This window comes from Ruditapes philippinarum, unplaced genomic scaffold (assembly GCF_026571515.1).
Source record: "Ruditapes philippinarum isolate M1 unplaced genomic scaffold, ASM2657151v2 ctg933_1_1_1_1, whole genome shotgun sequence".
Lineage (NCBI taxonomy): Eukaryota > Metazoa > Mollusca > Bivalvia > Venerida > Veneridae > Ruditapes > Ruditapes philippinarum.
This window is the reverse complement of record NW_026855336.1, coordinates 106963-132176: the sequence shown is the minus strand read 5'-3', so window position 1 is coordinate 132176 and position 25214 is coordinate 106963. Positions and strand designations below refer to the sequence as shown.

General features: G+C 31.6%; 1 long non-coding RNA gene across 1 annotated transcript in view; it reads right to left on the bottom strand.

Annotated features, from left to right (window-relative positions):
* The window catches only part of LOC132743002 (uncharacterized), a 127037-nt gene extending 105156 nt beyond the window's left edge, over nt 1-21881 (bottom strand). The window contains exon 1 of the long non-coding RNA XR_009627514.1: nt 20508-21881. This is a non-coding gene — a long non-coding RNA (uncharacterized LOC132743002). The remainder of the gene's footprint in view (nt 1-20507) is intronic.
* Between the last annotated feature and the right edge of the window lie 3333 nt (nt 21882-25214).

The window sequence follows — 25214 nt, the reverse complement described above, 5'->3', positions numbered from 1 at the left end:
CAATTTTGATTTTATTCAATTTACAGAAAAAAACAAACAACCAAAAAAAAAAAAAACTTTTATCTAATGATTTTCAGTGTGACATATATTTCAGTGTTGAAAGCGAGTTAGATTATTTGTATATTTTTTTTTATAAATTTTGGTATAAGGTTAGGTTAGGTAATAGAATAAAACGTTTTTCAAGGATTGAGGAATCCAGAATATAGGCAGCGTTTCAAATTTGACTGATTAACTATTGAATACATAGTGCCATATTTGACTATGCCGATACCATAATATATGTTTTGACATGGTTGGCCGTGCCGTGATACGTCAGATAATAATGTCCAGCGATATAAAGGTTGATTTATTACATTATTTTGTCAGTAGAATCTAATCAGGAGACTAGAATATTCAGAATTAACTTTACACTCATCATAACATTGATGTAAAATTCTATGTACATTAAGAAATGTACATTACTACTTTAAGAAAGAAGTGCTTAATGAAAATTTAATTGCTTCTCACATTTTGTCCGAAATATGATTCCACCATTTTATCCGCGCTAGTGGTGATAAGTTGATAACTTATACAGTCAGTAATGACAGATTACTACAGATAGATAATAAACTTGGTTGGTAAATAAACGTTTTGCAATTAAAAATGTAATAGGCGTCCAGAAAGAAAATGCTGCCGTTGAAGGCAGAATGTATTATTACGGCTTCCGATGACTGAAGAAAAGCTCTAGAAGTGGCTTAAACTCTGACCGAAATCAAGATCACTTTCAGGTAACAGGTAACATTGCTATAAATTTATGTCATAGATTATTACAAAATGATCACACTTAATATACACAACACTGTCATATACTATATAACATGGGTTGTTCGTAATTTTAGGGATATCGCGATTGACTGCTTTTTTCTTAAATACATGCAAGTGTTTTGATGTTCTTTCTCTTTAGATCATAGGCAAACATGCGCAACAATTTATAAAACCCCAGAATATATGAAACAAATGTACAAGCATATGAATATGACTTTTTTCATTATCCGTTTCCCTCACAATCAACTCAACCACAGTCGCCAGACAATGCAATAACTGGAACGCAGGCATATAACTTTTTATACATTTTTAATAGACAGCTGTTTGTTTGCATATGGAAGATAACGCGAGAGTACGACAGTCACTATATTAATTGTCGTTCTTTTGCTCCACGCGGCATATCGGGGAGTGAAAATATGGCACGGCACAAATCGGCCACATGGCGTCTTCCTCCACCAGTACAGCTAGAACGTGACCGCTTGGCTATAACAGTGTCTGTGTTACTGCCTTTTGTATTTAACAACGAAATGGCCTGCACCGTCCGGGAATCGTTCGCCCGGTTCACAGTCCAACGCACAGTCAGTTTGTATTAAATAAAAATGCTGTTGCCCAACAAGCATTCAATGAACGGTTAATTTGACCATGCAGCGGATAGGAGCGAATCATTTATTACATATTATATTATATATTAACAAACTGTTTATATTTAATTCTTTATTATAGTTGAATCATTTACACGTGTACATAATAAATGACATACAGATTTTAAAAAAAATTGAAATACATTGTGTATATGTAAAATCATCAAAAAATATAACATCAAATTCTTGACGCATACTGTATATCTTAACATTTACACATACTGCTTTAAATATATAGTATATAAAGGTCTTTATTTATCGGGGTCCTCAGGTCATTATGCACATCTACGGGCCATTATCGCATAATGGCAAGCAGCAATCAATTTATTAACCTCTAATTATTTACGGCTATACAACTATATCAGAAAAGAGTAATTTTCAATGGCAAAATGTTGATCAAATTTTATTCTTTATTATATTCTCATCTATGCACATATATACATATAAAACATTTAAAACATGGAAATTGTATATAGCCATTCTCGAAAGAATTACAAGACACTTGTTATAGCTAATACTAAGAGGGATAACTCCACAGTCCATATTACAGAAATGTATATGTACTGTAAATTTAGCTCCCTTATTTTCGTATATTCACATTCTCAACATTTACATCATATAAATCAATTGCAATAGGGTGACATAATTGCACATTGTCATTATTTAAAAAGTTATTTGTGACATTTAATTACAAAATTATAAGAGACTTTTTACATTCTAAAATGAACAGGCTTAATGTTCCTTTCAATACTTTGTGTAAGTACCAACTATTGTATTCAAATCTATGAAAATGACAAGTATATACCTTAGACCAAATATCAAATTGCATATATAAATAGACATACTGCTTAATCGAAAATATGTAGTATTTAAAGATCTTTATTTACGGCGTCCCTCATCTTCGGGCCATTTTCGCTAAATGGCAAGCAGCAACCAATTATTAACCTCTAATTATATACGGCTATACAACTATATGAGAAAAGAATAATTTTCAATGGCAAAATATTGATCAAATGAACAGGTTTAATGTTCCTTTCAATACATTGTGTAAGTACTATCTATTGTATTCAAATCTATGAAAATGACAAGTATATACTTTAGACCAAATATCAAATTGCATATATTAGTAGAAATAAATATATTCATGCTTGATATAAGTAAATATGACACATCTTTAATGATTTCAGAATAATCTAAAGTAACGAAACATCGACAAAAATTCTGTTTTGTGACGTGGTATTACAAAACACAACTCACATATCAAGTAATAACTTGAAACTGTACCCACTCTTTATCTTCACGTATTTATTGTTAATGACTTTTTGAAGTTTTTTTTATGACGGTTATATTTGCAAAAGAGCACAAAGTGTTGTTGATTTTCTTCTTACATAAATGCTTGTTTCCTTGTTTTAATAAGAATAAAGTTTTCTTTTTAATGTTGGTTTGACACAATTAAAATCGTTTGTATCAGATATATCTATGATGCTGACGCCAGGATCCCATTTGATCTGAACGGGAACAGGGATACACCTAAACCTTAAAACTATTAAATCCTTCTTAGGTACTGTTGATTCACAGAGTAGAGGTAGAATACATCTTTGTAATTGTAAATCGTTACAATCTGAATCATTTAAATATTCTGTTGTTAAGATAACAAGAAACTTATTACTTTGTCCCGTTGCTTTTGTATAGAGTTGTAGTTTTGATACCCCAGCTTCGTGGGACAGATCACGATCTGGGAAACATGCCCTTAATTTGCATTCACTCTCGATGAAAGGTAATATAACTGATGATACATAATCATAATCTTGGTCACAGTAAGAAATAAACACGTCATAGATGACGTCATTTGGCGCTTGTATTCCAGCAAACACAGGTGATTGAATGTTTGGAATTGGTGCATTCCATGTCCCGAACAATAGCCTGTTTCGAAATGGGACAATAGTTGAACGACAATATGTTTTAACAATTACGTTAGATATCTTCAGGACTCCATATATAATAACAATAATAACACTTGTTAAAATGAAATTTACAAAAGCAAACATGTTCATTTTAATATTGTATCCAAACATTAAAGGTAATTCAAACGTGTCTTTTCCTTCCAATATAAGTGAAAGTACATCGTATCTCAATCCACTGCTCAGCAGATCTTCATTTATAAAAGAGTCATTTTCCGTTGGGAAAAAATATACTTTTTTTGGAGAGATTATTTCTTCAATTTCTGATTTATTTGTGGTGTGATTAAACAATTCTCTATAGATTGTTACCTCATGAATACCGTACATTTGGCTGCACATGCAAGTACGAATGTCTAGCAACATCACTTTTTGGGGGGAAATCCAATCAAAATATCTAATATTCAAAGATGGTGTTTTAGAAAAATAAAAAGCGAGAAAAGTTAGAAAGTAACATGACAAAATTTTCCTCTCGCAAACATTTTGTATGTCCACTCCATTAACAGTGTACTTCACAGCCAGTTCACTTTCCTCAGCAATCGTTATATAATAAAAAGCTAGGTAAGTTAGACCACAACCATGAGGTATGTAGAAGGTCCTAGCTTTGTTCGAATGCGAAATCAATCGAAAGTTCTGAACATGATGCTTGTAAGTTGGCATCCATTCTTTAAATGTACCATGCAATTGTTTATTGATTATCTTTACTTTTCTCAAAACGAATTTACAAGTATAATTGCCGTAGTCTGACCATTCAATTACCGGTATTTTTAGCATAGACAAAAACATATCATTTTGCTTGTATGTTTCAATTTGCTTAATTCTTCCTTCTCGTTCATTGATATGCGTGTCATTATGATACCAGGTAATATAAATATCTGAGTCAGCATATTCTAGTGGGTACCGAAATCTTGATATAAAAACAACATCTTCACCAATACTTCTCTGTGATATGTTGTTATAAAATTCACTTGTATTGTTATCATAACCATTATAATTATAGTGTAAATCTGTATAATGTAATGTCAAACCCAGATATTCGCCCAATGTGAATATAACAAACAAAAACGATATACTATTAAATGATAATATTAATATATAATAGACAAATCTATAAAACCCGTAAAACTTCTTGTATACCAAATGATAATTTAACAGGCATACATTAACCAAAAGAATAATTTGATATTTCATAATGTCATAAAAAATTTTGTAATCAAACAGTGCTACACAAATTATTCTTATTTCTGCATAATACTTTATAACGTTGTCGTGGTGATCATCTAAACGTGTATATTCCAAATAAATTCCAAATATATAGAACAAGCATATCGCCAACAAAGGCCCAAACACTATTTTTTTCACACGCAAGATACAAATATATATAGAATCATCATTTATATTTTGATAATTTGTAATAATATCAGTTCCTGATAATTCAGCGAGTCTTAGCTTACTGGTTTCTTTAATGATATATAAATGAATGAAGTTCTCAAATATAATCAACCAACACAAAATTGCGACAAAAAATATTGTACCTGATAATGTTATTATGTGAGCAGTATATGAAAAGTCCACACTAGTACGGTATACATGTAACAGTATTATTCCACTTAAGAACATGAAAGCTTTACGCAACTCACTTACTGTAAAAATCTCAAGCATGTTTGCATGCAACGTTGATAAACTGTCAATACTTTGACTTTGTATGTTATTCCAGAAAGTAGGGAAAGCAAAAACAAAAATAAAATATGATACGAATACTTCCAAATTGCTTTCACCTAAATGTTGAATAATCATTAGCGATAGGGCAGCAATGAACATAAACATCACAATCCATAGTAACCACCCAAGTATTCTATTTTCCACAAATTGTAAAAATCTGTTGATAGTTACACTAATAATTGAAAGAAATATAAACATATTATAAAATTTGCACACTGTTTGAAGTTCAAGCATTTCATGTAACGCGACAATTGTCATTAGTAATAAACATATCCGTGTTAAAATAAGCTTTATTAAAACTTTCATTGTCCCTGCAGTTTCATTTGTTTTCTTCCGATAGAGACTTTGAAAATTTAAAGTGATATTGTTAAATGAACACATATATTAATGACACATGTAGATATCGATATTTGCTATTTTGTAAAGCGGACATTTTGTCTTTTGTGCTAGATCAATAAACCAATCATTCACCGATCAATACGCTGTTTACACATTATATAAACCGTCTTAATAGAGATAGCGTAAAAAATAAATAATGATCTTATCACAAAGAAGCATTTAAGTCTGTTTTTATACATTCTGATTCTGTTAAAAAATCCAGAACATGCTTTTGTAAATCATAAAATTCATTTAAAAACGATGGACATTTCAATAAACACATTAATATTCATCTTCTGATTCTAATATAAACAAGAGTACCATGATGGCCTTTATATGCTCACCTGAGTGTATTTAAACATAAATTCATTCTTTCGTGAATGAAAAAATGGGCTCGCTAAAAAAATTATTATTTAATCTCCGTTTGGCATCTATTTCTTTCATTCTACAATAGATATACTCATTAGTTTGATAAATGTTGGGAAGTTGAAAAACTGGTCTATATAAGTCTTTCTGTACAACTGATAAGTTCGGATAGCATTCCCAAACAACGTCATGCTGCTTTGGAGCAACTCCACAGCTAAGGTCTTTGCATGTGTGTTTGAGTTTGTTTACCCTCGCCACCGGAAAGAGACCATATGGGCGAGCCAATACTTCATTTAGAACCTATTAAAAGGGGGAGCTGATGTTTCTTTACTTATTGTTATATCCGTTCATGTGTTATGTGCATACCATATCCCCCATGACAGGGTAGTCTCTACGTACAACCTCTGCCATGGGAGGAAGATGGGGCAATCCCATACTAAGTTTAAGAATTCTAAAATTTAATAATTAAAATGCACTTATTTTAAAATTGGCCAAGACGTTTATAGAAGTTACCGTCTTTTATAACAGGTCAATTTAATAAGACGAAAATTTTTAATATATTACATATAAATTTATAGAGTTCGCATACATACGAGAAGGCATGTCAGGAACGTTTTCTGACCAATTCAATGTGGGCTCACTGTGATTTATGTTGGTTTCTATTTAAATGTTATAAACCGAATACATTGGGATGCATATGATTAATTACTTGTTTGTAATTAGCAGACTTTGTTATAAATTTTGTAGATTTTGTAAGTTCTACCGAACACCCGCTTTATAAAAGTAATTTTGATTCGCTTAGAGATGATTGCCTCCTTTGTCCTCATTGGTCTAGAATTCGTTGTTTAAAAATAAGGAGGTCAATCCGATTTTGTTAAAATTTCTGCAAGTTTTGAGTGACCTATTTCGACAAGTCTGTCGCGCGGACTGGATAGAAAATTTAGCGGGTGTCCGTTGCATTCCAATGTATACGAGTTTTTACCAACTTTGATTCTAAAATAAAACAAATATCATGGTTAAAACGTGGTGGAAAAGGCCTTATCTATTAATCACTGTCTCATGGTATATAAATGATTATGCATTTAGATATCACACATAATAATTAATCTTCTATTGCTTAAACAATTCATAGAAGAATAAGAAAAAAATCTAAGTCCCAAATATGGCTTATAATAACTTGGTTACCCATAATGTGATTAGATAGTCTTTTTGTAACTTATTTAAGAAAATCTCATGCTTGAGTGAACCCGTGATAAACGTATTACTCCATATGGGGCACGGGTTCACGTTTACTAGTATTAAGTATACTAGTTTATATATACAGGACTAAAAAGAAAAAGATAATAAAAACACGGGGCTGGGGGCAAAGGGATATATACAATATGGAGTCTTTTTGACATTACGGGTAATCTGTAGCCAGCACCTCCCAATTTTGAAAATAACCATGAGACTGTATGGTAAAAATAGTCTAGTGCACAGCCTATTTAAGAAATTATTTAATTAAAAATAATATAACAATAAAAATAGATAATAAATAAACTTCTTTATAGCACCGTTTCACGGCCACTTATTAGGGCCACTTTTAAAATAAACATTTAAAATAAGTTTTGTATAATTTATACAATGGCTGTGCACTGACTCAAAAATTTAAAAAATATACTATATTGTCGAAACCTTACATACAGTATTCTATACTGTAGTATATAACTTAGGCAACTACCCCTCGCGTAATGTTAAAATGTTCGCGTCTTAACCTAATAATTAAAATGAGTTTTGTCTAGTTAGACTACCTTGTATATATCCTATAAAGTTTCATTTTACACGGCATTGTTTATATTTTAATACTTTCGCCTGTTTGCTGGAGAAAATGTGAACTCGCGGACTACGCACTGACAAATTATTCAAACCGTTATCAGAATCGGATAGATGGACCAACCACCACATATAATGATGTTAAACGAGACAAAAAGTAGCAAAAAAGCCTTATTTAGGCCCCCAACACTTGTTTTTTGTTTGTTTGAGAAATGTTGTTTAAAAAAGTGACCACTTTTTCGGCGCAGCCCCCAACCAAAAGATGCATCGGGGGGGGGGTACCAGAAGGGGGATGTGCCCCCATCTGTTTCGCCAAGAAAATTTTGGACTTGTGAGAGGCTAAAATTGACCCCAGATCAATCATAAGGTAACGTGTAACCAACACTGAAAGCATTTGACTCTATCTCAATCCATTGAGAAGTTGCAGCACTTTGAAATCATTTTTGATGGAAAAAATCAACGTAAAATAGTGATTTTTGACAATTTTGAGATGATTTTTGACAATTTTGAGATGTCCCCTCGTTGCCATGGTAACAGGAAATTTAAGCCTGAGCATGTTGTTGCAAAGGCAATGGTCCAGTCAACATTTGATAAGTATTGAAGCAGTTTTTATAGTTTTATAGCAATTTGAACTTGTAACAGGAGACTTTTCAATGAAAACAGCCATTTTTCACAAAATGCTCATGAAGTAATGGGTTAAACAATGAAATATGCAATGGACAATGAAAAAATATACTAAGAAATAAATTGAAAATCGTATTTTTGTGCCAAATTTACCCCAAATTTACCAAATATTTGAGTGAAAAGCGTTGAGGATCTTTTACATTTTGATCATATTTTACAGTTAGAATAATTATTCTGGAAAACAGAGTTAGCCAATGATCTGAAACTTTGCACACAAGTTATTGGTCTGGACCTACATCAAATGTAACATTAGTCTCGAATATTTCCAGTTCCGTCATGTCAATAAGAAACGCAGCGGAGTTCCTTTAAGTGTGACATAATCTAAATATAAGGTAATGTGCGTAATCATGTAAATGTGTTTCTTAATATTACCTTTACATCAGTTGCTGAAATATGATTACTTCATTTTACATAAAAAGATCACCTCTCATCAGTACTGAATTTAATAATAGTTAATTCTATGCAATAAATAATAATAGTAATAAATAATAATGAAATAATAAATGAAAATTAATGCTCAAATTTCATAACGATATGCAAGCATTCCACTGTAAATACAGCACAGTTCATGTTTTCTGTGTTGCTAGTTTCCCCTCCGGATCACGGCAGTAACCAAAGCACAGTTCAGCCGACGAAATGTTCCTGGGCAGGCTGTCATGAAGTTTACGAATGATAGTGCCACCACTTTCGCAAGGAACTGATATACTTCTGTACATGCCAGAGCAGAAATACAGTGCGAATGACCGTAGAAAGAATTTTATGATTAAAAAACAACAAAAATGACCTGTATCGTCCGGGAATTGAACCCGGTTGCTAGGTACACAGTCCAAAGCTTTATAAATGTTTACAAATCGTTTGTAACAGTATATAAATAACACATGGGTTTGTAGGTAACAGTAAAAATATTATCCCGAGGAAAATACTGTCACCACCCGAGGTGTAGCCGAGGGTAACAGTATTTTTACGAGAGATGATATTTTTACAGTTACTCACAAACCCATGTGTTATTTATTTTATTACCCCGAACAAATACAGTGATGATCTAAAATTGTCAACTAAATCTAACTGTTACAAAAATAAACAAAGAGTAACAAATGTCCTTACCCTTTAAGTTTTAAGTGTACTGTAGGCGTCCTAGAGAAGTTTTTTTCTTTTATTCTTTAAGCAAGTGATGATACCTACCTAGTCATAAACATACAATAAGCTGTGTTTTATGTAGAAAACAAAACACTAAGTTATGATCTGTGAAATATGATCCTTCAATCCTCGCATGGTTTTTGACAAAATGCATTTACAAAATAACGATGATATCCTATGTTAGTCCACCATATATTTAACGTTTCACTGTTTAAAATTGTTAAATACATGTAATGCTTTGTTGCATGCTTTAATTGTCTGCATGTTCCAGTTTGACACAATTATTCACATTACTTTTACTGTTTACTTTTTTACTATTAAACAAAAAGATATTTTATACGCGAAAAGCACTTCAGGGTGCAAACAACTAAATTTTACAGGTCTCATAGTTACTCTGGTGATGCCCTATCGTTGTGAACTTCGAAAATAAGAATGAATCGAGAAAAAAGTGGCGGCCATTTGATTTCATTTTATTTAGAAAATAGACCCGTAACCAGATTTTATACTGTTAAAAAGTACTATTACCTATGTTACCGTACCAAATTCTTAGTCACATGGTACACTTGCATTAACAGTAAGATTAACTCTCAGAGGCATATACAAAAAAGTAAGGGGTAATTAATTACAATACTGTTGCCCCAAAAAACATTGAAAACATATGTTACCTCCACCATGCCGTGGGTAATAGCGAATCATTTATTATTTGATATATTAACAAACTGTTTTTATTAATTTCTTTATAATTGTTGTACTATTTACACGTACATACAAACAAATACAATTGTAATTCATGTTAAGATTATCTGGTGATATAACAAAAAAGGCATGAACGCATATATCTTAATGAATCCATTGACCGAAAATATAGCATTCAAAAGTCTATATTATCGGCTATACAACTACATGAGAAAAGAATAATTTTCCATGGCAGAATATTGATCAAATGAACAGGTTTAATTTTCCTTCTAATACATAGTGTTCTTTCAAAATGAAAGAATGACAAAATATTATATTCAAAGCTATGAAATGACAAGTTTATACTTTAAACCAAACATCAAATTGAATATATAAATAGAAATAAATGTATCCATGATTGGTTTAAGTAAATATGACACAGCTTTTAATGATCTCAGAATAATTTAAAGAAACCAGTATAATTTAAAGAAACCAAATATCGACTAAAATTCTGTTTTATGACGTGATATTATAAGTACACTATCCACATAGTGTTGTATATTGTATACATATTTTTAATCTTAATACTTTCTTGTACTGTTGTGCGCATGTCCATTATCTTCCCGCCACTAATATACTTGGAACATTCAGTGGTGTTTAAACGATAGAACTAGCAACACGTGTCTGTGTTATATATTATAAGGCCACGCTCTGTGTACTTATTAATAAATATACCCATAATACAACACATATCAAGCAATAATTTGAAACTGTCCCCAAACTTCATCTTCATGTGTCTATTGGTCATGGCATTTTGAAGTTTTTTATGATGGTTATATTTGCAAAAAAAACGAACGAATGAACGAACGAACGAACGAATGATGCAATATACGTTTATGTTAAAACAAATTGTTGAGTGTCTGTCGAAAGTATATGAGTTGTAATATTCTAAAAATTACATATTATACATTCATTTTTCTACCTATGCATGTCCTGTTGTTGTTGTTGTTGTTTCCTATTTCAGAAGGCCACATTGGAAATCAGATATATATGATTGTTATTGTATGTTGTTAATGTGTAACTTTCTTTAAATAAAGATATTATTATTATTATTATTATTATTATTATTATTATTATTATTATTATATTATTATTATAAAGATTTGCTGATTGTCTTCTAATTTTAGTAAATGCTTGTTTACTTATTTTTATAAGAATATAGTTTTTCTTTTTACTGTTGACTTGACACAATTAAAATCGTTTGTATCAGACATATCTATGATGCTGACGCCAGGATCCCATTAAAAAATTGATCTGAACAGGAATAGGAATAGACCTAAACTTTAAAGCTATTAAATCCTTCTTAGGTACTGTTGATTCACAGAGAAGAGGTAGAATGCATCTTTGTAATTGTAACTCGTTACAATCTGGATCATTTAAATAATCTGTTGTTAAAATAACAAGAAACTTGTTACTTTGTTCCGTTGCTTTTGTAAAGAGTTGTAGTTTTGAAACCCCAACTTCGTGGGATAGATCTCGATCTGAGAAACATGCCCTTAATTTGCATTCACTCTCGATGAAAGGTAATATAACTGATAATACATAATCATAATCTTGGTCACAGTAAGAAATAAACACGTCAAAGAGGACGTCATTTGGTGCTTGTATTCCAGCAAATACTGGTGATTGAATGTTTGCAATTGGTGCAATCCATGTCCCGAACAATAGTCTGTTTCGGAATAGGACAATAGTTAAACGACAAAATGTTTTAACAATAACGTTAGATATCTTCAGAACTCCATATATAATTACAAAAATAACATTTGTTAAAATGTAATTAAGCATTTTAAAAATGTTCAATTTAATATTGTATCCGAGCATTGAAGGTAATTCCAACATGTCATTCCTTCCAATATAAGTGAAAGTACGTCGTATCTTAATCCACTGCTTTAGCAGATCTTCATTTATAGAAGAGTCATTTTCCGTTGGGAAAAAATATACTTTTTTTGGAGAGATTATTTCTTCGACTTCTGATTTATTTGGGGTGTGATTAAACAATTCTGTTTAGATTGTTACCTCATGAATACCGTACATTTGGCTACACTTACAAGTCTGAATTTCTAGCCGCATGATGTTTTGAAAAAACATTAATTCGATATATTTAACTTTCAAAGGAGCTTCTTTTTCATAAATATTAAAAGCGAGAAATACCAGGATGATAAATAACATGATCTTCCTCTTGCAAACATCTTGTATATTCGCTCCATTAACAGTGTACTTCACAGCTAATTCACTTTCCCCGGCGTTCGTTATATAATAAAAGGCCCGGTATATTAAACACGATCCGTGAGAAATGTAAAAGGCCCTAGCTTTGTTCGATTGCGAAATCAATCAAAAGGTTTGGACATGATGCTTGTAAGTTGGCCTCCATTCTTCTAATGTTGCATGCAATGGTTTAATGATTTTGATATTCTTTGTCTTTCTCAAAACGAATTTACAGGTATAAATTCCATAGTCTGACCATTCAATTACTGATATTTTCAGTACAGACAAAACCACCATAGTATGTTTTAGAGTCATAATTTTTCTTTTTCATAAAATTTATTTTTGTCAATACTTATGATGTTTGGATGATGTTTTAAGGGTTTTGGGTTGTAGAGGGGGGACGGGGGTATAGTGTAAGTCATGGCCACGCGACGTTCACCTGTGCACTGAACATAAACATCACAATCGATAGTAACCACCCAATTATTCTATTTTCCACAAATTGTGAAACTCTTTTGACAGTCACATTAATGATTTGAAGAAATACAAACATATTATAAAATTTACACAATGTTTGAACATCAAACATTTCCTGTAACGCGACAATTGTCATAAGTAACAAACATATCCTTGTTAAAATATGCCTTATCAAAACTTTCATTGTTCCTGTTTTGTATGTTTTCTTCCATTAGAAATTTGAATTTAAAGTCAAATTGTTGAATGACTATTTTCAATATCAAGATTGAACGACGGTAATTTGATATTTTATGATAGCTGCCGATGTTAACTGTGTACTAAAAAATACATTTTATCTTTTGTGCAATATCAATAAAGAAATCTTTCATCGATTAATACGTTGTTAAACACACACACACATACGATCGAGATAGTGCAAAAAAATAAATAATGATCTTCTTACAAAGATAACAATCACAAAATAAATTATAATATATTAATATTTCAGGGTTATACTTAATGTTTGTCAACTATATATATACACAGACATGTACATGTATATATAGATAGAGCAAACTCTTTCGTGTCCATTGCAATGACTTTAAATGTGGGGCCAGTATAGACTTTTGTGTTACGGGAATGGCAAAAATATGAGCACCTAGTATAATTATTTTATTCAAAATAAATTATGACATGTCCTTGATAAAATTATTAACCATATCAAACGATTATTAAGACATAGAATGCCTTTGTCTCCCATTATAGTCTGTTTTTATACATTCTGATTCTGTTATAGTTATAAAAAACATCCAGAAAATGATTTTGTATCTATAGAAATTCATTAATTACACCAACTTAAAACAAATGGACATTTCAATTAACACATTTATATTCATGATCAGATTCTAATATAAACAAGTGGACCATGATGGCCCTTAAAATATTTCAGTTCGACAAAACAAATATTTTAACACATAGTGTCCACATAAATGCTATTTCCTTGTGTTTTACTGGTATGTATGTTCTCTAAATAAAATTATTACTCTGATTTTATGTATGATTCGCCGCTTTACATTTTTTGCTCACGGCTTTCATTCATAAAAACTGTGTTTGGTTGTACTTCTTTGGAAGAAAATAGTGCAATTATTACGATGCTTCCTCGTTTATATAGTCTTCGTTTGTTGATTTTATCATTAATTAAACTGGGACATATCTTTGTGTTGAGAGGTCCAAAAACAGTCCTTTAATATAACTATTTTCTTATTCAAGTGTAATTGAAAGCTTTGAATTCTGTGTACTATTTCACATATTTCAAGAGTCATGACTCTGATACATTTAATTAAAAGATTACATCTTTTGAACTGAAATAATATTTTTGTTTCCAATAATTTTTATTTCACTTTTTTTTTGGTAACTCTTAATGACTTCTTTTGTCCATATAGAAAATAAAGTTTTTTTTCTTCAATTTTTGAGTAATAGTTAACTTAAATATTTTCATCCAAATTTACATTAGTGTAAATGTTTTCCCTATGAGTTTAAAAGAGTGTCTTTCCCATTTACAGTTTAGTTCTGGACATAAATCATTGAGGTGTTAACATAACTAGACTGTAAGAAATATGTAAGAATTTCAAATTTAATACTTTTTGACTTTGTTGTTGTTCACACGTTAAATTTAAGAAGAACGACACATCATAGGTTGCTGATAAAAGACCTGGCACATTCTGAACTTGTTCTAGTTTTTAAATAAAGAAAAGAAAAAAAAACATCCTCCACCCTGAGACACAAATTCGAAAAACATGTTGTGATGAACAATAAAAGAAGATTGTGACCTACACATATCTTTCATTTGACTTGGTTATCCACTTTTTAACCCAAGATAAACCTTACGATAACCTGGTCAGTATATCATGGATACAATTCGGACAATGTAATCTGGTGATCTAGATTTTGACCCCAAGATAACCCATTTTCAATCCATCCGAGATATTATCAAAAATCAACATTCTGAAAAAGTTTGATAAAGATCCAATCAAAATTGTGACCATTAAAAAGTACAGTGTGTTATGTCCATCGCGACACACATTTAACTCATAACAATAAAAATACCATGGTGAAAAGTCGAAATAACAAAACCACGATGGTAAAAACTCGATATAATGTCGTACTTTTGACACTTTATCATCGAGGTTTCTGAACAGAACATATTTTTTCACCCAGGTACATGAATAAATCATATCGTACAACATAGGGTTATTAAGTTGTTTCGTAATTTCGACTTTTCACCAATCTTGGTTTCGTTATTCGACTTTTCACCATCGGACTTTCAACTTTTCTTCATCATGGTTTCGAGTTTTCACCATCGTTCTTTCCACTTTTCATGATGTCACTATCGTAGTATGACCTTGCAGTCTAGCATGCGCACAGAGAACATAACAATGGCTGTCGAATCGAACCCGGTCTCCCGGTTCACAGTCAATCACTCTACTAATGTTTACCCCCCGTTTGTAGCATATTTAAATACTGTTGCCCCCAAAAAAACATTCAAAGCATTACTTTGACCATGCCGTTGGTAGGAGCGAATCATTTATTACTTTGATAAATTAACAAACTGATTATATTTATTTCTTTATTATTGTCGAATTATTGACACGTAGGCACATATTAACGACATACAGATAAAAAAAAATTGAAATACATAGTGTACATGTAAAGATCAGACTTGACGCATATATCTTAACAAATTCATTTACACGTACTCTATTTTCGAAAATATTTAGTATTAAAAGGTCTTTAATACCTATGTTACTATATATAGTAACAAAATCTTTTTGTCCATTTAGAAAATAAAGTGTTTCTTTTCTTCAATTTTTGAGTAATAGTTAACTTTAATAATTTCATCAAAATTTACTCTAAAAGTTTAAAAGACTGACTTTCCCAGTTTAAGTTTAGTTGTAGACATAGTTCATTGATGTTTAGATATATATATATTTAACTAGACTAGAAAATATGTAAGAATTTCAAATTTTATACTTTTTGACTTTGTTGTTGTTCACACGTTAAATTTAAGAAGAACGACACATCATAGGTTGCTGATAAAAGACCTGACACATTCTGAACATGTTCTAGTTTTTAACAAAAAGAAAAGAAAGAAAACAACATCCTCCACCCTGAGACACAAAGTCGAAAAACATGTTGTGATGAACAATAAAAGAAGATTGTGACCTAGACATATCTTTCATTTGACTTGGTTATCTACTTTTTAACCCAAGATAAACCTTACGATAACCTGGTCAGTATATCATGGATACAATTCGGACAATGTAATCTGTTCATCTAGATTTTGACCCCGAAATAACCCATTTTCAATCCATCCGAGATATTATCAAAAATTAACATTCTGAAAAAGTTTGATAAAGATCCAATCAAAATTGTAACTTCTAAAAACTACAGTGTTCCGTTATGTACATCGCGACACACATTTTACTCAAAACAATAAAAATACCATGGTGAAAAGCCGAAAAAACGAAACCACGATGGTGAAAACTCGATATAATGTCGTACTTTTGACACTTTATCATCGAGGTTTCTGAACAGAACATATATTTTTTCACCCAGGAACATGAAGAAATCATATCGTACAACATAGGGTTATTACGTTGTTTCGTTATTTTGACTTTTCGCCATCGTACTTTTGATCATCGTAATTTCGACTTTTCACCAATCTTGGTTTCGTGATTTGACTTTTCACCATCGGCCTTTCCACTTTTCATCATCGTGGATTCGAGTTTTCACCATCGTTCTTTCCACTTTTCATGATATCACTATCGTAGTATGGCCTTGCAGTCTGGCATGAGCACATAGAACATAACAATGGCTGTCGAATCAAACCCGGTCGCCCGGTTCACAGTCCAACGCTCTACTAATGTTTACCGCCCGTTTGTAACATATGTAAATACTGTTGCCAAAAAACATTCAAGGCATTACTTTGACCATGCCGTTGGTAGGGGCGAATCATTTATTATTTTGATAAATTAACAAACTGTTTATATTTATTTCTTTATTATTGTCGAATTATTGACACGTAGGCACATATTAACGACATACAGATAAAAACAATTGAAATACATAATGTACATGTAAAGATCAGACTTGACGCATATATCTTAACAAATTCATTTACACATACTTGAAAATATTTAGTATTTAAAGGTCTTTAATACCTATGTTACTATATATAGTAACAAAATCTAGCGTATTTCAGGGCCATTATGGCAAGATCTGTCATTGTCTTGCTACTCGGCATTACTTTTCCATAATGGGCGAGTGAATGAGCGCACATGCAGATTGACGTTATCAATTCTCAGTGACTCACAAGATGGCTTCTGACACTGAATGAACTGTAGTCACTTGTACAAGTTTAAATGACATAATTTATCACAATCAGCAAAGCTAAACATTGAAGAATTATAAACTCAAAACAATACATGACCCTCAGAAATTCCACAAATGATTTCAGATATACGGTAGGGAAAAGATCGGATCGTTGACATTAAGAGTAGCCTACTGTAGACGCAAAAACTTCATAAAAACTGGCACTAGATCTAAATGTAATTGACTAATTCTCACAAAAAATGTAAAGAGGAAGGATATTGTATTTATCGATACAAAACAACAAAAACATTGTCTTGTATTTATTTTGCGTTGTCATGTTTTCTTGTTAAACTTGTACGACAGACATTTGTTTACATTGACAACTGTCCGTTATTTACCAACGGGTCTTAGAGGGGGCGACAGCCAAGATACGCGGCGATATCTAAATGCCGTATTTCCGACATAGGTATTCAAGACGTTAATACTTGGATGTTGCTCGCCATTATGCGATAATTGCCCTCCAGTTCATAATGTCATTTGGGCCTGCGGCCCTCAGGTCATTATGCACATGTTCGGGCTATTATCGCATAATGGCAAGCAGCAACCAATTATCAACCTTTAATTATTTACAGCTATACAACTATATAAGAAAAGAATAATTTTCGATGGCAAAATATTGATCAAATGAACAGGTTTAATATATCTTTCAATACATTGTGTAAGTACTAACTATTGTATTCAAATCTATGAAAATGACAAGTATATACCTTAGACCAAATATCAAATTGCATATATTAGAAGAAATAAATATATTCATGCTTGATATAAGTAAATAAGACATATCTTTAATGATTTTAGAATAATTTAAAGAAATGAAACATCGACTAAAATTCTGTTTTGTGACGTGATATTACAAAACACAACTCACATATCAAGTAATAACTTGAAACTGTCCCCACTCTTTATGTATTGTCCAGGTCAAGCAAATATAACTGGCAAGACGAACTTGTTTGGTATGAGATAAAACACAACACTTAGGTTGAATGAAATAGGGCATTTATTAAATGCCATAAATGACAAATGTTACATAATAACAAACATGACAAATGTTACATAATAACAAACATGGCATGTACATATTTGCATCGAAATAACCAAACTGGGAGGTAAAAACCGCCAGATTATGATAACATTGTAATGTAATTCAAATAGATTACAATCTTAACAAAAGTTATGTAAGATGACAAAATTGAACCAAAAACCATCTACATAAATATAATAAAATGGATTGCTGATCAAAAACAATTGACCAGAAAAAATAAATATTTTCCAAATCGTGGTCGACTCGCCCAGGAAAAACCATAGTTTGGAAACTTGTGCCCTTTTATCTTGTGTCTAGTACCACTTGATGTAGGGCTCCATCCTTGGAAAATAGATTAAACATTCTATACATTAAAAAGTGTATTACATATGACTAGATCATAAGTATTTATGACAACAAATAGAAAAATATTTGAAAGAGATAATATAACATTGACTAGTTTTATAAATCTTTGCATGAACAATATACATAATATTATATATATATATATAGTGTATCTCATGAATAGTTGCAAAAATAATTGAGATAAACAATAAGTGAAACAACTGATTCATTAAGAATAAATGAAATGGTATTTACATCAACATCAAAATTTGAAAGAGGAGGATGGAGTTGGAGGAGGTGGATTTTAGTAAACAGAAAGACGAGAATCATTCCTCGCCAAAATTATTTCTTTGTGATAGATCTAATGTAATCATTGGTTAATTAACATCACATGATTTAAGTCTTGATATCGATTGGCTAAGACGTACTTGGCTAAAACCTGACCCGTAACGGCTAAAACCTGACCCGTAATATTCTGTACAGTAATGAGTATAGGGACAGAACAATGACATAAATTATTTTATGTGGGCATAAAATCTATTTTATGTATTGTCCAGGTCAAGCAAATATAACTGGCAAGACGAACTTGTTTGGTATGAGATAAAACACAACACTTAGGTTGAATGAAATAGGGCATTTATTAAATGCCATAAATGACAAATGTTACATAATAACAAACATGACAAATGTTACATAATAACAAACATGGCATGTACATATTTGCATCGAAATAACCAAACTGGGAGGTAAAAACCGCCACAAAGGGAACCTTCCGCCACCCAGGGAGACTTGACTAGGGATGAGCTTGACCTGTAATAAGGATTGAAACAGAGGGGCTAAATTTGCCGAAGTTACCATTAATTTAATAAAGTCATGTTAGGACAAAAATGTTACGACAAATCATATATCTAATGACAATATTATAATATGTGTAGAATTAATGTCTAACATTTAAATGGATCCTGACTTGTTCTTTAAATATATGTGGACTGCAGCCTTAAACTGTCAGGCACATTACAGGATATGCTATTGTAAACCAGCAACTGAGTTAATAGACCAAATAATAACCTGTGAAAATACTTATAACAATTACATTATATATGTATTATTGAGACATCCGACAGTATGCATTATCAGGACTGTTTCAACGTCTAAACTGATTGTAACAAATAGAGGTAGCATGAATCAAATTTATAGAAGTTTCAAACTATGTGTAATGGAAAAATGTTACAAGATATACTAGTCATCAATGACAATGAAACTAGAAAAAATTCTTTTTAAATTAGAAATTAGGAATGGACTATTATTGTATCAGCAACCAGATATCCTTCAATGGTGAAACAGCCAAAATTGCATGGCCATGGCTTCCAAGTTGCAGTCATCAAACTTAGCACAGGCCCCTAGCCTGTGAAACTTAGTTCATGAAGTGAAAAATATACAAAAATTTAGTTAAATAAAATAGTAAAATATCTAATTAAACCTTATTTATGCATTTGACCTAAATACATGTGAGTCTGACGTGTCTAATGTTAATTTGTTCATTATATGATTGTTGCATGAAATATATAAATTAATGTATTAAGTAAGGATAAATAGAAAAAGTTTCTATACAAGACTAGACTCTTCCAAAAAATTATAAAGTAACAAGACCTTTGAACAAGATGTGAATGTAAACATTTCTACAATAATACATAAAAACCTTCAGTACAAATGTACTTATAACATTTACATAAATCCATTCAACTAGTGATATTAATATCATGCAGTAGCATGAACACAATCTGAAATTATATGTATAATTAATTATGAAACCTGCAGCCTTGTACTGTCAGATTTATAAAACCTTTATGAAGCCAAATTGTGCATATCTGCCACAAGATATACATGAATAGGAATACCGTCATACACATTATTATGGCACGAAAGAAATAAACTTCGGCCTTGCACCGTCAGCAAGGAGAAAACTGCAGCCTTGAACTGTCAGTTATTTGAAAGATTGTAATGACACTCAGTTTGCAGTAATTCACTGTCTTTTTTATAATATCTAAAGAACTGCTGCCTTATACCGACAGATCATAAATTACCAAAATAAAAGTGGAAAACTGTGACCTACAGTATGTCCAACGTACTGCAGCCTTGAACTGTCAGTAATTTGAAAGATTGTAATGGCACTCAGTTTGCTGTAATTCACTGCTTTTTCTATATATAAAGATCTGCTGCCTTATACCGACAGATCTTAAATTACGAAAAATTAAAGTGTAAAACTGTAACCTAGATTAATAAAAAACTTATGTATTTAAGACATGATGTGGAAATCTCCCGCGGCCTTTTATAAAGGCTGTCGTTCCTGACTAGATATTGGACATTTTTCTTGCGCGGGCTAGTAGGGTTAAAAAATTCCCATACATGATTAATTTGAAAAAGAACTTCTGGCATGATGTGACAATGTATCTATGTACAATTAAAATCCAATTTCATATCAAATTAAAGCATCAGCCGTGCAGAATGGATAAAATAAACTAAGCCAAGCTGACAAGACAGTACATAATTTGAGACTTGAAAACAAATTGCAAAGCATTTAAACTAAGCAATGCACACTATTAAAATTTATGAATGAAGGCAAATCGCGTCAACTAAGCAATGCCTAATACAGCAATGGTATGCTGAAATAATATCAAGGCGTGTAAACTAAGCCAAGCTGACCAGTACAGACAAACAAATGGCAAAGCGTGTCAACTAAGCAATGCCTAATACAGCAATGGTATGCTGAAATAATATCAAGGCGTGTAAACTAAGCCAAGCTGACCAGTACAGACAAACAAATGGCAAAGCGTGTCAACTAAGCAATGCCTAATACAGCAAGGGTATGCTGAAATAATAGCAAGGCGTGTAAACTAAGCCAAGCCGACCAGTACAGACAAACAAATGGCAAAGCGTGTCAACTAAGCAATGCCTAATACAGCAATGGTATGCTGAAATAATAGCAAGGCGTGTAAACTAAGCCAAGCTGACCAGTACAGACAAACAAATGGCAAAGCGTGTCAACTAAGCAATGCCTAATACAGCAATGATATGCTGAAATAATAGCAAGGCGTGTAAACTAAGCCAAGCTGACAAGTACAGACAAACAAATGGCAAAGCGTGTAAACTAAGCAATGCCTAGTACAATAATGGTATGTTGAAAGAATAGCATTTAAGTCTTGATATCGATTGGCTAAGACGTACTTGGCTAAAACCTGACCCGTAACGGCTAAAACCTGACCCGTAATATTCTGTACAGTAATGAGTATAGGGACAGAACAATGACATAAATTATTTTATGTGGGCATAAAATCTATTTTATCTTCGCGTATTTATTGGTAATGACATTTTGAAGCGTTGATTTTATGATTGTTATATTTGCAAAAGAGCGAAAAGTGTTGCTGATTCTCTTCTTAGTTTTATTAAATGCCTGTTAACTTGCTCTTATTAGAATACAGCTTTCTTTTTAATGTTGACTTGACACAATTAAAATCGTTTGTATCAGATATATCTATGATGCTGACGCCAGGATCCCATTTGATCTGAACTGGAATAGGGATAGACCTAATCCTTAAAACTATTAAATCCTTCTTAGGTACTGTTGATTCACAGAGTAGAGGTAGAATACATCTTTGTAATTGTAAATCGTTACAATCTGGATCATTTAAATAATCTGTTGTTAAGATAACAAGAAACTTGTAACTTTGCTGCGTTGTTTTTATAAAGAGTTGTAGTTTTGAAACCCCAGCTTCCGATCTGGGAAACATGCCCTTAATTTACATTCACTCTCGATGAAAGGTAATATAACTGATAATACATAATCATAATTTTGGTTACAGTAAGAAATAAACACGTCATAGATGACGTCATTTGGAGCTTGTATTCCAGCAAACACAGGTGATTGAATGTTTAGAATTGGTGCAGTCCATGTTTTGAACAATAGCCTGTTTCGGAAAGGGACAATAGTTGAACGACAATATGTTTTAACAATTACGTTAGATATCTTCAGGACTCCATATATAAAAACAAAGATAACGCTTGTTAAAATGTAATTAAGCATTTTAAAAATGTTCAATTTAATATTGTATCCAAGCATTAAAGGTAATTCCAACATGTCTTTTCCTTCCAATATAAGTGAAAGTACGTCGTATGTCAATCCACCGCTTAGCAGATCTTCATTTATAGAAGAGTCATTTTCTGTTGGGGAAAAAATACACTTTTTTTGGAGAGATTATTACTTCAATTTCCGATTTACTTGTGGTGTTTTTAAACATTTCTCTATAGATTGTTACTTCATGAATACCGTACATTTGGCTGCATATACAAGTCTGAATTTCCAGCATCATGATCTTTTGAAAATTCATCAGGTCGATATATTTAACTTTCAAACGAGCTTCTTTTCCATTAGCAAGAAAAGCTAAAGTGTTACATGACATAATCTTCCACTTGCAAACATCTTGTATGTCCTCGCCATTAACAGTGTACTTCACAGCCAATTCACTTTTATCGGCTAACGTTATATAGTAATAGGCTCGATATTTAAGACCAGATCCGTGAGGAATGTAGAAAGCCCTAGCTTCGTTAAATTGCGAAATCAATCGAAAGTTCTGCACATGATCCTCAAAGGATGGTCCCGTTTCTTCAAATGTTAAATATATTTTTTATTTGATTATTTTAATAACCTTAGCGTTAATCAAAAGGAATTTACAGGTATAATTTTCATAGTCCGACCATTCAATTACTGGTATTTTAAGCATACAAAACAATGCATCATTTTGCTTGAAATGTTCAATTTGCTTAATTCTTCCTTCTCTTTCATTGATAAGAGTGTCATTATGAAACAATTTAATAAAAAAAAAAGCTGGGTCTGTATATTCTAATGGGTACGGAAATCTAGATGTAAAAACAACATCTTCACCAATGCTTCTAGGTTGTATGTTGTTACACAATTCACTTGCAATATTATCATAACCATTATGATTAAAGTGCAAATCTGTATAATGTATTTTCGAAATAAGACCATTACATAAATATTTGCCCAATGTTAATATAACAAATAGAAACACTACACTGTCAAATGTTACTACTAATATATAATAGACAAATCTATTGAATCCGTAAAAGTTCTTGTATACCAAAAGATAATTTGACAGGCATAGTTTAAACAAAATAATAATTTGATCTTTCATAATGTTATAAAATGTTTTGTAAACAAAAACGGTCAACATAAATATTCTTGACAGATGATGAGATTCGTTTTCTATTTCTGCTGATTCCATTATAACGTAGTCACGGTAATTACCTAAATAAATTCCAAAGATATAGAACAAGCAAATAGCCGGCAAAGGCGTAAACACTTTTTGTTTCACATGTAAGAAACAAATATATGTAAAATCATTACTTATACGTTGAATATCTGTAATACTTCCAGGTTATTCAGCGAGCCTTATATTACTGTTTTCTTCTACAATTAATCAATGTATTAAGTTCTCCATTATAAACAGCCAACATAAAAAATGCGATAGGATGTACTTTATTTGATATTGTGTGACCTATATATGAATAGTACATACAAGTAAGGTATAATAACAATGTTATTCCTAAGATGGAAATGAGCCCTTTAAACAACTCATTCACTGTAAAAATCTGAAGCATGTTTGTATACAGCGATGATAAACTGTCTATTCTTTGACGCTGTTTGTTATTCCACGAAGTAGGGAAAACATACACAAATACACAATATAAAACGAGGACCTGCAAATTGTTTCCTCCTAAAAGTTGAAGAATTACCAGCGATAGGACCAAACTGAACATAAACATCATAATCCATATTAACCAACTCAACATTCTATTTTCCATAAATTGTGAAAATCTGTTGACAGTCACATTAATTATTTGAAAAAATATAAACATATTATACAATTTGCACAATGTTTGAACTTCAAACATTTCCTGTAACGCGACAATTGTCATAAGTAATAAACATGTCGTTGTTAAAATATGCTTTATTAAAACTTCCATTGTTTTTGTGTGTATTCCTCCAGTAGAGAGTATGAAATTTAAAGTCTATTTGTTCAATGATTATTTTCCATATCAAGATCGAACGAGTGTAAATGAACATTTTATCATAGCTGTCGCTGCTTATCTTGTACATTTTATCTTGTGTTTAAGATCAATAAATACATTAATCATTCACCAATCAATACGTTGTTTAAACATATATAAACCCTCTTATACGAGAGAGTACAAAAAGATCTGCTCAACCAGTTAACAATATAAGAAGCACTTATCTTATATCAGTAGTTTTAAACTTAATATCTGTGAAATCATATCTCTATATATACATGTACAAAGGCGTACATGTTTATAAAGATAGAAAAAACTTTTTCATATCCATTGCAATGGCTTAGGAGGTCAAAGCTATCAAGGACTTTGTGCCATTTGGTGGCAAAAACTAGGAACACCTAGTTTTATTTATTCAAAATAAAATTATGACAT